Source organism: Furipterus horrens, unplaced genomic scaffold (assembly GCF_987537825.1).
Source record: "Furipterus horrens unplaced genomic scaffold, mFurHor1.1.pri manual_scaffold_3, whole genome shotgun sequence".
NCBI lineage: Eukaryota > Metazoa > Chordata > Mammalia > Chiroptera > Furipteridae > Furipterus > Furipterus horrens.
This window is the reverse complement of record NW_028327173.1, coordinates 12,015,971-12,028,314: the sequence shown is the minus strand read 5'-3', so window position 1 is coordinate 12,028,314 and position 12,344 is coordinate 12,015,971.

The window sequence follows — 12,344 nt, the reverse complement described above, 5'->3', positions numbered from 1 at the left end:
GGGTAAGGGAAACATAGTGGGGGGAGGCCAACAGGGAGGGGGAGTGGGGAGAGGGAGGGAGATGATATAGGAATTGGGGATCATGGTAGGAGGGAATGGAATAGACGGAGAGAGGTTGGGAGGAACTGTAAGCACAACTAATGGACATAATCTAAAAGGGGGGGACAACTGGAGGGAGGGGGCCACCGGGTGGAGGGGAGCAGAGGGAAGGGAAAGTGGCACAAATGTAATATTTTAATCAATAAAACACATTAAATCTAAAAAAAAAAAAAAAAAAAAAGATATGCCCTGTCCAATGTGGCTCAGTTGGTTGGAGCGTTGTGCCGTAACCTAAAAGTTGCAGGTTCAATTCCCAGTCGTGGCACATACCTAGGTTGTGGGTTCAGTCTCGGGTCCATGTGCACACAGAAGGCAACCAATCGATGCTTCTTTCTCTCATCAATGTTTCTCTCTCTCCCTTCCTCTCTCTCTAAAAGCAATGGGGGAAAAAATGTCCTCAGGTAAGGATTAAAAAAAAAAAGACATGAACTATCAAGCCACAAAAAGACACTGAGGACCCTTAAATGCATATTACTAAGGGAAAGAAACCAATCTTATAAGTCTACATACTACATGATTCCAATAGTATGACATCCTGGAAAAGGCAAAACTCTGGAGACCATAAAAAGATCATTGGTTGCCAGGAGTGCAGGATGGGAAAGCAAATGAGCAGGTGAAGCCCAGGAGAATTTTAGAGCAGTGAAAAACTATTCGTAAGATACAATGATGGTGGATACATGACATTATACATTTGTCAAAACCCGTGCTCAAAGTGCCAATCTTAATGTAAACTATGGACTTTAGTTAGTTAAAAATAATGTATCAACATTAATTCATTCATTGTAACAAGTGCACCACATTTGTGATAGCAGGGAAAACTGTGTCTGATTGGGAGGAAAATATATGGGAATTCTGTACAATTCTTCTGTAAATCTAAGACTGTCCCCCAAAACCCAAAGCCTATTAATTTCAGAAGGACCAATGTTGCAATAAATACTTTTATATGATTACATGCACTCTTGATTACATGGTAAAGATTTTATTCTCTTTTTCAGACCCTATTTTGTGTTTCACCGACTTTCCTGCTCCAGAATAGTGCTTCTCAAATCTTACTGTGCCTACACATCACCCTGGGACCTTGTTAAGATGCAGATTTTCATCCACACATCTGGGATGAGTCTTGAGATTTTATTTTACATTTCTAACAAGTTCCCTGCTGGTATGTGGTCCAGATTCATGGAGTAGCAACGTGCAAAGAGACAGAGACCAGAAGTCCTACTCGCCCCCTTCTGTAATCTGTTATCTAAATAAGGAGGGAAGAAATATCTAATTGGATGACAGTGCTAATCAATGCTTTCTGTGCTTATTTTTTTTAATCTAGCTTTTTAAAATCTGTGTTTGCACTGCCCTTTCCTTCTGAATCACATTCATCTTCTGTTTCCAAAGGCACTGGCACTCCTTGTTCAACTAAATAATCAGCTGAAATTGGAAATCCATGTGTCTCCGAGAAAGTCCACAAAGGGTCAGTAACACTGCATGGCAGCCAAAAGGGAAACCAAATATTTGTGTTTGTGCAAGTCAAGTGCCTGTTTCAACCTCGAGGCTATGAAGGTCACTGCTGGGGTTGCCCAGACAATGGCTTCTTTGGAGTTGGTAAGGACGTGCTTCTGACTTGAAAGAGAGTCCTAAGCCAGGTGGCAAACACAAGGAGAGGGAGGCGGGTGAGTGTACAAACTTCCTGTTCCCAGATAGCCATGACCTGGTGCAAAGGCACAAAGGAGAGTGGAGTCTCAGCTCTGCCGTGAATTCTCTGAGCATCTGCTTCCTGGTCTGTAAATTTGATGATTGAGCTCCATCCTCATTAAAAGTCCTTCCCACTCTGTGTTCTTTATTTTTATTCTAAGCACATTCATTCCAAATCAGGGCCCTGCTCTTCCTTTTTCAGGGCAGGAGTTTCGAGTTTCCAACTGCATCTTCCTCTGCCCCCACGCTCATCCCTCCATTGGTCCATTAAATAGTGTGCAGACAAGGCTCCCGGCCTTCCGCTACCTGGCTTCATGTCTCAAAGCCAAGGGGGAATCCGGTTCTGGGCCAAGCAGCCTCTCCTGGGAAGGCTGGATCCCCAAGGACTATGAGCATAGATAGAACACCTTTTTCCCCCCCGCAGCTCTGACCACAGTCTCCACCAATCTCAGATGGCCTCGGAAACATTTGGCTGGAGAAGTTCCTGGCTCCATCCTGTAGCCAAAGAAGATTTTACTACAATTGAATAGGCTCAGAAAGTCATCTAAGGAAATGACTGAACAGGCAGCCAGCACAAGCCAGAGCCTCTACTCGCTGTGAGCAAATCAAATGCTTGATTTCAACCAAACACAAGCTCTTCAAGAAGCCATGAGCAGGCTTTTTCCAGAACCTTTCCTGGACCTTCTCAGCTGCAGATCCTAAGATTCTAGAAACTTTGGACCACAATTCTCTCCAGTTATGAGCAAATCATGCCCCAGACAAGCAGTTTGGCTCTCAGTCAGCTCAGAGCCTCCCAGAGGTGGGGCCTAGAATTAATCTTATTGCCCCGCTGCCTGGTGTCTGGGATGGGCCCTCTATGGGATATTTCCCATTCATTCATTCACTCATTCATTCACTCAGCACACATTGGTGGAGCGCCCCCTCTCGCAGGCCCTGGGCAATGTGCTAAGGAAAGGAGATGAATGACAGCTAATCACCTCCCCTCATCCGCTCAGGGGGAGTCCCCTCTGAGTTTTGAGGTCAGGAGAGGAGCGGGGACTGAACTTGATCCCCTTAATTCTAACAGAGCTTTTCCTCTGCAGAGGATTTCCGTGCTCACCTCCTAGGTCCTGGCAGTCTCCATGTGGTTGCCATCAAAGGGACCAGTTTCTTACACCTTCTTGGGGTATGACATGGGGTGATGTCAGTGTATGAGATGCAGGGGGTTTCCTATCTGAGGGAAAGACCATTCCACATTCTCGAGGGGTCCTCAGTCTACAGGGAGAGACACGGCTCTATGCTCGGAGAGCCCCTAGACTTTGAAGAGCCCCTTGTTGGGTGGAAAAATTGTATACAAAAATACTAATATCTAAAGACATGCAGCACCTTATAAAAAAGAAGTAGGAGCCCTGACTGGTGTGGCTCAGTGGATTGAGTGCCAGCCTGTGAACCAAAGGGTCACTGGTTCGATCCCCAGTCAAGGTACATGCCTGGGTTTCAGGCCAGGTCGCCAGTTGAGGATGGGCATGCGAGAAGCAACCACACATTAATGTTTCTTTCTTTTTTTAAAACTATATTTTATTGATTATGTTGTTACAGTAGTCCCAATTTCTTTTCCCTTTGCTCTGCTCTGCCCAGTACTTCCCTTCCTTCCAGCAATCCCACCCCCCTTAGTTCATGTCCATGGGTTGTGCATACAAGTTCTTTGGCTTCACCCTTCCCTATATTATTCTTAACTTCCCCCTGTCTATTTTGTACCAACCAATTATGCATCTTAATCCCAGACTCATATCCCCATTTCTCCACCTCCCACCCCCCAGCTGATAACCCTCCAAATGATCCCCATACCTTTGATTCTGTTCCTTTTCTGGTTTGCTTAGTTGGACTTTGTTTTTGCATTCATTCTTTAGGGTCAGTTGTTGATAGTTGTGAGTTTGTTGTCATTTTAAAGTTCATAGTTTTTATCTTTTTCTTAAATAAGTTCCTTGAACATTTCATATACTAATGGCTTAGTGATGATGAACTTCTTTAGCTTTACATTGTCTGGGAAGCACTTTATCTGCCCCTCCATTCTAAATGATAGCTTTGCTGGATAGAGTAATCTTCGTTGTAAGTCCTTGCTTTTCATCACCTTGAATAATTCTTGCCAGCCCCTTCTTGCCTGCAAAGTTTCTTTTGAAAAATCATCTGGTAGTCTTATGGGAACTCCTTTGTAGGTAACTTTCTGCTTTTCTCTTGCTGCTTTTAAGATTCTCTCTTTATCTTTCACCTTTGGCATTTTAATGATGATGTGTCTTGGTGTGGTCCTCTTTGGGTCTAGCTTCTTTGAGACCCTCTGTGCTTCCTGGACTTGTATGTCTACTTCCTTTGCCAAATTTGGGAAGTTTTCCTTCATTATTTTTTCACATAAACTTTCAATTTCCAGCTCTTCTTCTTCTCCTTCTAGCACCCCTATGATTCAGATGTTGGAACGTTTAAAGTTGTCCCAGAGGTTCCTAAGCCTCTCCTCATTTTTTCCAATTCTTGTTTCCTCATTCTGTACTGGTTGAGTGTTTTTTTCTTTCTTATGTCCAAAACCATTGATTTGAACCCCTGTTTTCTTCCCTTCATCACCGGTTTTGTGTGGATTTCCTTTGTTTTAATATAGTCTTCACTTCTTCCTTTTTGTGTTTACCATACTATCAAGTCTGTGAGCATTTTTGTCACCAGTGTTTTGAACTCTGTGTCTATTAAATTGTCTATCTCCTCATTTGTTAGGTTGGCTATCTCTTCGTCGCTTAGTTCTCCCACTGCAACCTGATCCATTCCCTCTTTGGGGCTATACTTCTCTGTCTCACCTGGACAGGCTCCTCTGTTTGCCTCTGTGTCTTAGGTAGAGCTGTCACACCTATTACTTGTAAAGGGTGGAGCCTTAGGTATTGTCAGTACAGGGCAACCTGTTTCACCACATTGTGGTGCTATATGTGGGGAAAGGGTCCTAGAGGGAACAATGACGCTTGTTCAGCACTCACCCCTCTTCCAGGCACTTCTCCCACTTCCATATGGGACTGGTACATTTCTAGCTGTTGCCCTGGCCATCGTTCCCAGAGTGGGTGGGTCTGCAGATGTTCTAGGACCATGGGGGCCCTTTAAACAAGTAGACTCTAAAGAGAAATTGCAGTTTCTCCCTTGCCCCAACCCCCACTGGTTTTCACAGTCAGAAGCAATGAGGCTTTATTGTCCCCAGTACTAGAACCATGAGCTGCATGGTCTTGTCTGAGGATGGGAGTGCTCCCCAGGTGTCCCTCCCAACTACTTAAAACATGTGACTGCACTTTCCGCTGGCCTGCCACTGCCACCTCCACACCACATCCTCTCTGCCCCAGCTCCACCCCTCCTACTTGTCTGGATGACTATTTCTTCTTTATATCTTTGTTTGTTGAACTTTCATACAGCTCGATTTTATGGAACTTCTGGTTGTCTCTAGCTTTGAGGTAGTTGCATTCCTTCTTAGTTCTAGAGGGAGAGTCAGCGTGTCTGTCTAGGCCTCCATCTTGGCCACACATTCATGTTTCTCTCCCTCTCTTTCTTCTTCCCTTCCCCTCTCTCTAAAAATAGATAAATAAAATCTTTTTTTTAAAAAAAGCAGTAGGGTGGCTTGTTCTCCAGGAAAGGAAGGGAGGTGGTTTATCCCTAAGAGAGGGCCTTTGACATAAGATATGTGGAAAGAGGATTCTTTGGGGCCCCACCCACTTCAAGCATGAAGGGGAAGCCCACATTCATAACTGCAGAGGTTTGTGACATGCAGACAGCAGGCAGGCCAAGATGGAGTGCATGTGAGGTGACCGTTCTGGGTGCCAACTTCTTTTAAAGTGGAAAACAGAATAAAGCACGCTCTCTGGAAAACATGAAAAGATGGATTTAGTTGTGTCCCTGGATCAAATCCCAGAGAGAAGGCTGAGCAGTGGAAGGATGCAGCCAACCCGGAAGAGATGTACAGAATTGGTAAGCTTCATGGTCCACGAAGGGTCATTACATCCAGCCCCCTGCTGCAATGAAAAACTTGCTTATTCAGCCCTCAAATGAGGTCTTGGCTAATTCCATAAGGTCATACTGACACTAGCCTCTGATTGTCTTTGGGTATTAAAACCACCCCCAAATGTTCTTCTCTTCACATCTATCCTAACCCTGCCACTCCACTATTCATTTTCTCTCTCTCTCTAATATATATATATATATATATATAATACTGAATTGATTGAAAATAAGGACTGATCAATAATATTTTACAACATGGTTTCTCAGTGTCATAGGTTGAGCCAAGAAAGCCAGAAGACCCGCAACAATCTGACCCCTTCTGACCTCTTCACCTCCATTTCATTCTCTGTGGTCCATCCAGCTGGCTTTTCCCACTTCTTCCAACAGCCCCCTCCCCACTGTAACATTCGTGGTACCTACAGCCTCCTCTCACTAGAATGTCCCAAAAAAAGCTACCCCAAGGGCACCACACAGGATTGACGGTCTAGCTTATTTAGGATAAAAATATTTAGAGAAGGGCACTGTATCCTTCACAATCATTGGGAGTCCTGAAAACACAGGCTGAGTTTCCAAAAAAGACTCCCAGAGACACATCACAAAACGAGTCTGCCAAGGAAGCTGCTGGTGCCACAACAGAAAGCTGCTCCTCAAACCACAAAGGTATCATCACTGCTTCCACCACCAGGGTCACACCTCCACGGCAGTGCTAGGCCACCAGCTCCCACTCACTCAGTGACCTCACACAAGAGCTCACCCAAGAAAGTGTAGATCATTGAAAGAGATCAATATTTATTAAATAAATTAAATCAATAATAACTTCCCCAAAGAGAAACCACAAGGTCCAGATTATTTCATTAGTAAGTAATACCAAATATTTAAGGAAAAATTATACCAATCTCTTCCAGAAAATAGAAGCAGAGGGAACTCTCGCTAATTCATTCTATAAGATTGCCATTATTCTGTTACTAAAACTGAAGAAATGATTACAAGAACAGAAAACTACAGACTGATCTCTCTCATGAAAACAGGTACAAAAATCCTCAAAAATAGTAGCAAATTGCATCCAATAATGCATAAAAAGAACTCTACCTTACAATCAGGTGGGATTTATTCTAGACATGCAAGGTTGGTTCAATATTTGAAACTCAATTAATGACTTCTGTCCCATCAACAGGTAAAAGAAAAAAAAACCACATGATAGTAACAAAAGATACAGAAAATGCATTTGACAAATTCAGTACTTACTCATGATTTAAAAAGAACCTCTCAGCCAACTATCAATAGAAGGGAATTTCCTCAGATTGATAAAGAATATATACAAAAAACCCTACAAAATCATACTTAATGGTGAGGAAACAAGACGTTTTTCTGCCAATATCAGGAACAACACAAGGATGTTCCCTCTCAACACTCCTGTTCAACGTTATACTGGAATTCCTAGCTAATCCAATAAGAAAAGAAAAGGAACTACAAGTGTTCCAATTGGGAAGAAAGAAATAAAACTGTCTTTTTTCATAGATGACATGACTGTCTATGTAGAAAATCCCTAAAAAATCAAGAACAACAAAGGAAAACCTGGAACTGATAATGTTGTGAAGTGCAAACTTTAAATTCTTAATGCTGAAGGGATGAGAGAAATAAAAAATGCCAGTAATAATTGTTGCAGGCAAGAACATGGATTAACGATAAAAATTGAGTAGAAGTATGAGGAGAAATGGAGTACTTGCATGGTTTCAAAGTAACTCTCCCCAAGATACTTGCTAATTACGAAAGAAAAAATAGTAACTTTACAGTGGTGATACCTGGCAGACACAACCTTCACCAAGTGATCAAGGTGAATATTGATAGTAATGAGACCGATCAATATCACGGACCAGACTTCCAGTCAAGATGCAGGCACAGGTAGACACACTCAGCCTCCTTACACAACCATAAGAAGGATCACAACTAACCTCAATACAAAAAATACCAGAACTGCCAGAAAATCAAACTGTATGGGACTCCAACAACCAAGGATTTAAATAAGCTAAGTTCATCCAGACAGGTAGGAGGGGCAGAGACGGGGATCTAGGGCAGTGAGGCAGTGGAATGGATGATCCCACATTCATGTGTGGTGGATAAAAATTTGGGGGATACTGGGACTTCCGGCCAAGATGGAGGCTTAGACGGACACGCTAGGTCTCCCTCTACAACTATAGAGGAATACAACTACTTCAAAACAAAGGATAACTAGAAATTCCAGAAAATAAAACTACACGGAAGTCCAACATATGAAGTTATAAACCAGCGGTGCCATTTGGGCAGGTAAGAGTTAAAATGAGCAGTGCTGCTTGCGGTCGCACCCAGAGCAGCCGGCGGTGAGGAATCCAGGCTGCGCAAGCCCCTGGCGGTGCGCGACCCCGGCGAGGAGTCCCGGCGGCCAAGCCCCTGGCGGTGCACGACTCCGGAGCTGGGGAGAGCGGCAGCCGCATCGCCTTGAACAGTGAGGCCCAGGGGTGCGGGAGGACGGATCCTGGTCTCCTAGCTGAATAACTGTGTGAATCCATCTTGGACCCCCGCCCCCAAAGAAAGCACCACAGGGCTGCGAAATAGGTCGCGGACAAGCAGGCGCCGGCCGGTCGCTGATTTGTGACGCGTACACAGGCACTGCCCCCGACAGCCAGCCCAAGAAAACAAAACGCATCTGTCAAAATGAGGCAGGCAACTTTAGAAATACCGGTAACACAACTCACCAGGCAGCAGATAGAGAACTTGACAGATGAACAGATAAGAAACCTGTCAGAGGCTCAGTTCTGGGCCATTGTTATCAGGTGGCTTACAGAATTCACAAAAGAGCAGGAAAAAGATATGAAAGAAGCGAAAAACTTTCATAACGAAAGGAACAAAACAGCATATGAGACAGAAGGAAAGGAAATAAAATCCAGAGTTCATTTCAACAAACTGGAATATGGAGAAGGAACAAGCAGTCAACCAATGCAGAGAGAGGAAATGGGAAGCAACGATGAGAGGATCAGAAACCTCTGGGACAGCTATAAAAGGCCCAACATAAGAATCATTGGTTTGCCAGAGAGCGAGGAAGATGAACTAGAACTTGAAAAATTGAGTGAAAATATAATAAAGGAGAACTTCCCAGACTTGGGGAAGGAAATAGACTTACAGGTCCAGGAAGCACAGAGAGTTCCAAAAAAACTGGACCCAGGGAGAACCACTCCAAGACACATTATAATCAAAATGTCAAAAATTAAAGATAAAGAGAGAATCTTAAAAGCAGCAAGAGAGAAGAAAAGAATTATGTACAAAGGGGTCCCAATTAGACTATCAGCTGACTTCTCAAGGGAAACCCTACAGGCAAGAAGAGACTGGCAAGAAATATTCAAAGTAATGAAAATCCAAAACCTACAACCACGAATACTCTATCCAGCGAAATTGTCATTCAGAATAGAAGGACAGAGAAAGTGTTTCCAGGACAAAATAAAACTGAAAGAGTTCATTAGATCCAAACCACTGTTATATGAGATGTTAAAGGGACTGGTTTAAAAAAAAAAAAAAACAGAAGCTAGGGAGATGAAACAAAGGCAAACTAAATAGGCAACGAGAGTGGAAGAGGAACTGTGGGTACGGGAAGCATATTGGGGGGAGGTCAACAGGGAGGGGGAATGGGGAAAAGGAGGGAGATGATATAGGAATTGGGGATCAAGGTAGGAGGGAATGGAATAGACGGAGAGAGGTTGGGAGGAACTGTATGCACAACTAATGGACATAATCTAAAAGGGGGGGACAACTGGAGGGAGGGGGGCCACCGGGTGGAGGGGAGCAGAGGGAAGGGAAATTGGCACAAATGTAATAATTTAATCAATAAAACACATTAAATCTGAAAAAAAAAAATTGGGGGGATACTTTGTGAGGGAGTGATCCCAGCCCCAGGCCAGACCATGCAGCCCAGGTTTCCAGCACTGGGAAAAATAAAGCCTCATAAAACCAATGGGGGTGGAGTGGCAGAAGAAAGTGCTGATTTCTCAGGAGAGTCTATTTATAGGGACTGCAGGGGCCAGAACATATGCAAACCCACCCATTCTGGGAACCACCAGCAGGGCAGCAGCTGGAGTTATGCCAGTCACATGTGGGAAGTAAACGAAGTGACTGGAAATCGGGCAAGTGCCAGGCAAGCCTCCAGATGTCAGGCAGCATTGTCCCCTCTTTGATCCTTCCCCCACAACATACACACACAGAGCCACAAAGCAATGAAGAGGGTTACCCTGTCCTGGCAAATACCCAAGGCCCCACCACATAAACTTAACAGGTGCTCTAAGACAGGGAGTCAAAGTGGCTCTATCTCACACACAAAAACAAACACAGGGAGGCTGCCAAATTGAGGAGATGAAGAAATATGGACAGGACATAAACCCAGAAAAATAGCTAAATCAAGTAGAGATAGCCAACTTATCAGAGGTAGAGTTCAAAAGACTGGTGATCAAGATGTTCAGAGAACTCACTGAGTATGGCAAATGCATAAGGGAAGATATGAAACTTTTAAAAATCCACAAGAAATCAACAGTGAAGGGAAGGAAGCCAGGATTCAAATCTATGATTTGGAATATTTGGAAGAAATAAATGTTCAACCAGAACAAAATAAAGAAACAAGAATTCAGAAAATACAAGGAGAGTTTAAGAAGATTCTGGGACATCTCCAAAAGTGCCAACATCCAAATCATAGGGATAGCAGAAGAGGAAGAGCAAAAAATTGAAAACTTATTTGAATAAATAACGAAGGAAAACTTCCCTGATTTGACGAAAGAAGCAAACATACAAGTCCAGAAAGCACAGAGGGTCCCAAACAAGTAGGACCCAAAGAGGACCACACCAATACACATCATAATTAAAATGCCAAAGTTTAAAGATAAGCAGAGAATCTTAAATGCAGCAAGAGAAAAGCAGAGAGTTACCTACAAAGTAGTTCTCATGAGACTGTCAGCTGACTTCTCAAAAGTAACTGAAGGGAAAAAGGGACTGGCAAGAAGTATTCAAAGTGAGGAAGAGCAAGGACCTACAACCAAGATTACTCTATCCAGCAAAGCTATCATTTAGAATAGAAGGGCAGATAAAGTGCTTCCCAGACAAAGTAAAGCTAAAGGAGTTCCTCATCACCAAGCCATTATCATATGAAATGTTAAAGAAACTTATTTAAGAAAAAGAAGATCAAAACTATAAACATTAGAATGACAACAAACTCATAACTATCAACAACTGAATCTAAAAAACAAAACAAAACTAAGCAAACAACTAGAACAGGAACAGAATCATAGATATGGGGATCATTTTGGAGGGTTATCAGCTGGGAGGGTGAAGGGGGAGATTGGGGGAAAAGGTACAGGGATTAAGAAGCATAATTGGTAGGCACAAAAGAGACAGGGGGATATTAAGAATAATATAGGAAATGAAGAAGCCAAAGAACTTATATGTACAACCTATGTACATGAACTAAGGGGAAAAGGATTGCTGGAGGGAAGGGTGATACTGGGTGGTGGGGGGCAAAAGGGGAAAAAATTGGGACAACTATAGTAGCATCAATAAAATATACTTTGACTTCTGGCCAAGATGGAGGCATAGACAGACACGCTGCATCTCCCTCCACAACTAAGGAGGAATACAACTACCCCAAAACTAGAAACAACCAGAAGTTCCAGAAAATCAAACTGCATGGAAGTCCAGCAGACAAAAATATAAAGAAGAAATACTCATCCAGACAGGTAGAAGGGGTGGAGGTGAGGTGGAGAGGACACGGTGGTGGTGGCAGAAGCGGTGGCAGTGGCGGCAGCGGCAGGCCAGGGGAAAGCACAGTTACGCATTTTAAAAAGTACCTGGGGAGCGTTCCCATATCCTCACCAGACTGTGCAGCTCACAGTCCCAGCACGAGGGAAAATCAAGCCTCATTGCTTCTGACTGTGCAAACCACTGGGGGTTGGGGCAGAGGCAGAAACTGCTGGTCTCTTGGCAGAGTCCGCTTGTTTAAAGGGCCCCCACAGTCCTAGAATGTCCACAGTCCCATTCACTCTGGGACCAACAGCCAGGGCAACAGCTAGAGAGGCACCAGTCCCATAGAGAAGTGGGAGAAGTGCCTGGAAAAGGGGTGCATGCTGGGCTAGTGGCATTGCTCCTTATGAGACCCCTACCCCACATAGAGCACCAAAATGTGATGAAACAGGCTGCCCTGTACTGATGAATCCCTAAGGCTCTGCCCCTTACAACAGCTCTACCTAAGACACAGGGGCAAACAAACACAGGAGACTTCCGGCCAAGATGGAGGCCTAGACTGACACGCTCTGTCTCCCTCCACAATTAAGAAGGAATACAACTGCTGCAAAACCAGAAATAACCAGAAGTTACAGAAAATAAATGGAAGTCCAACGTATGAAGTTATAAAGAAGTGGTGCTCGTCGGATGGGTAGGAGGGACAAAGCTGGGGCAGATAGGTCAAGCTGTGCTGGTGGTGGCAGCAGCAGTGATGTCAGCGGGACAGCAGTAAGCACAGACACCTGTATTTAAGGGAAGGAGAGCAGTGCCTGCAG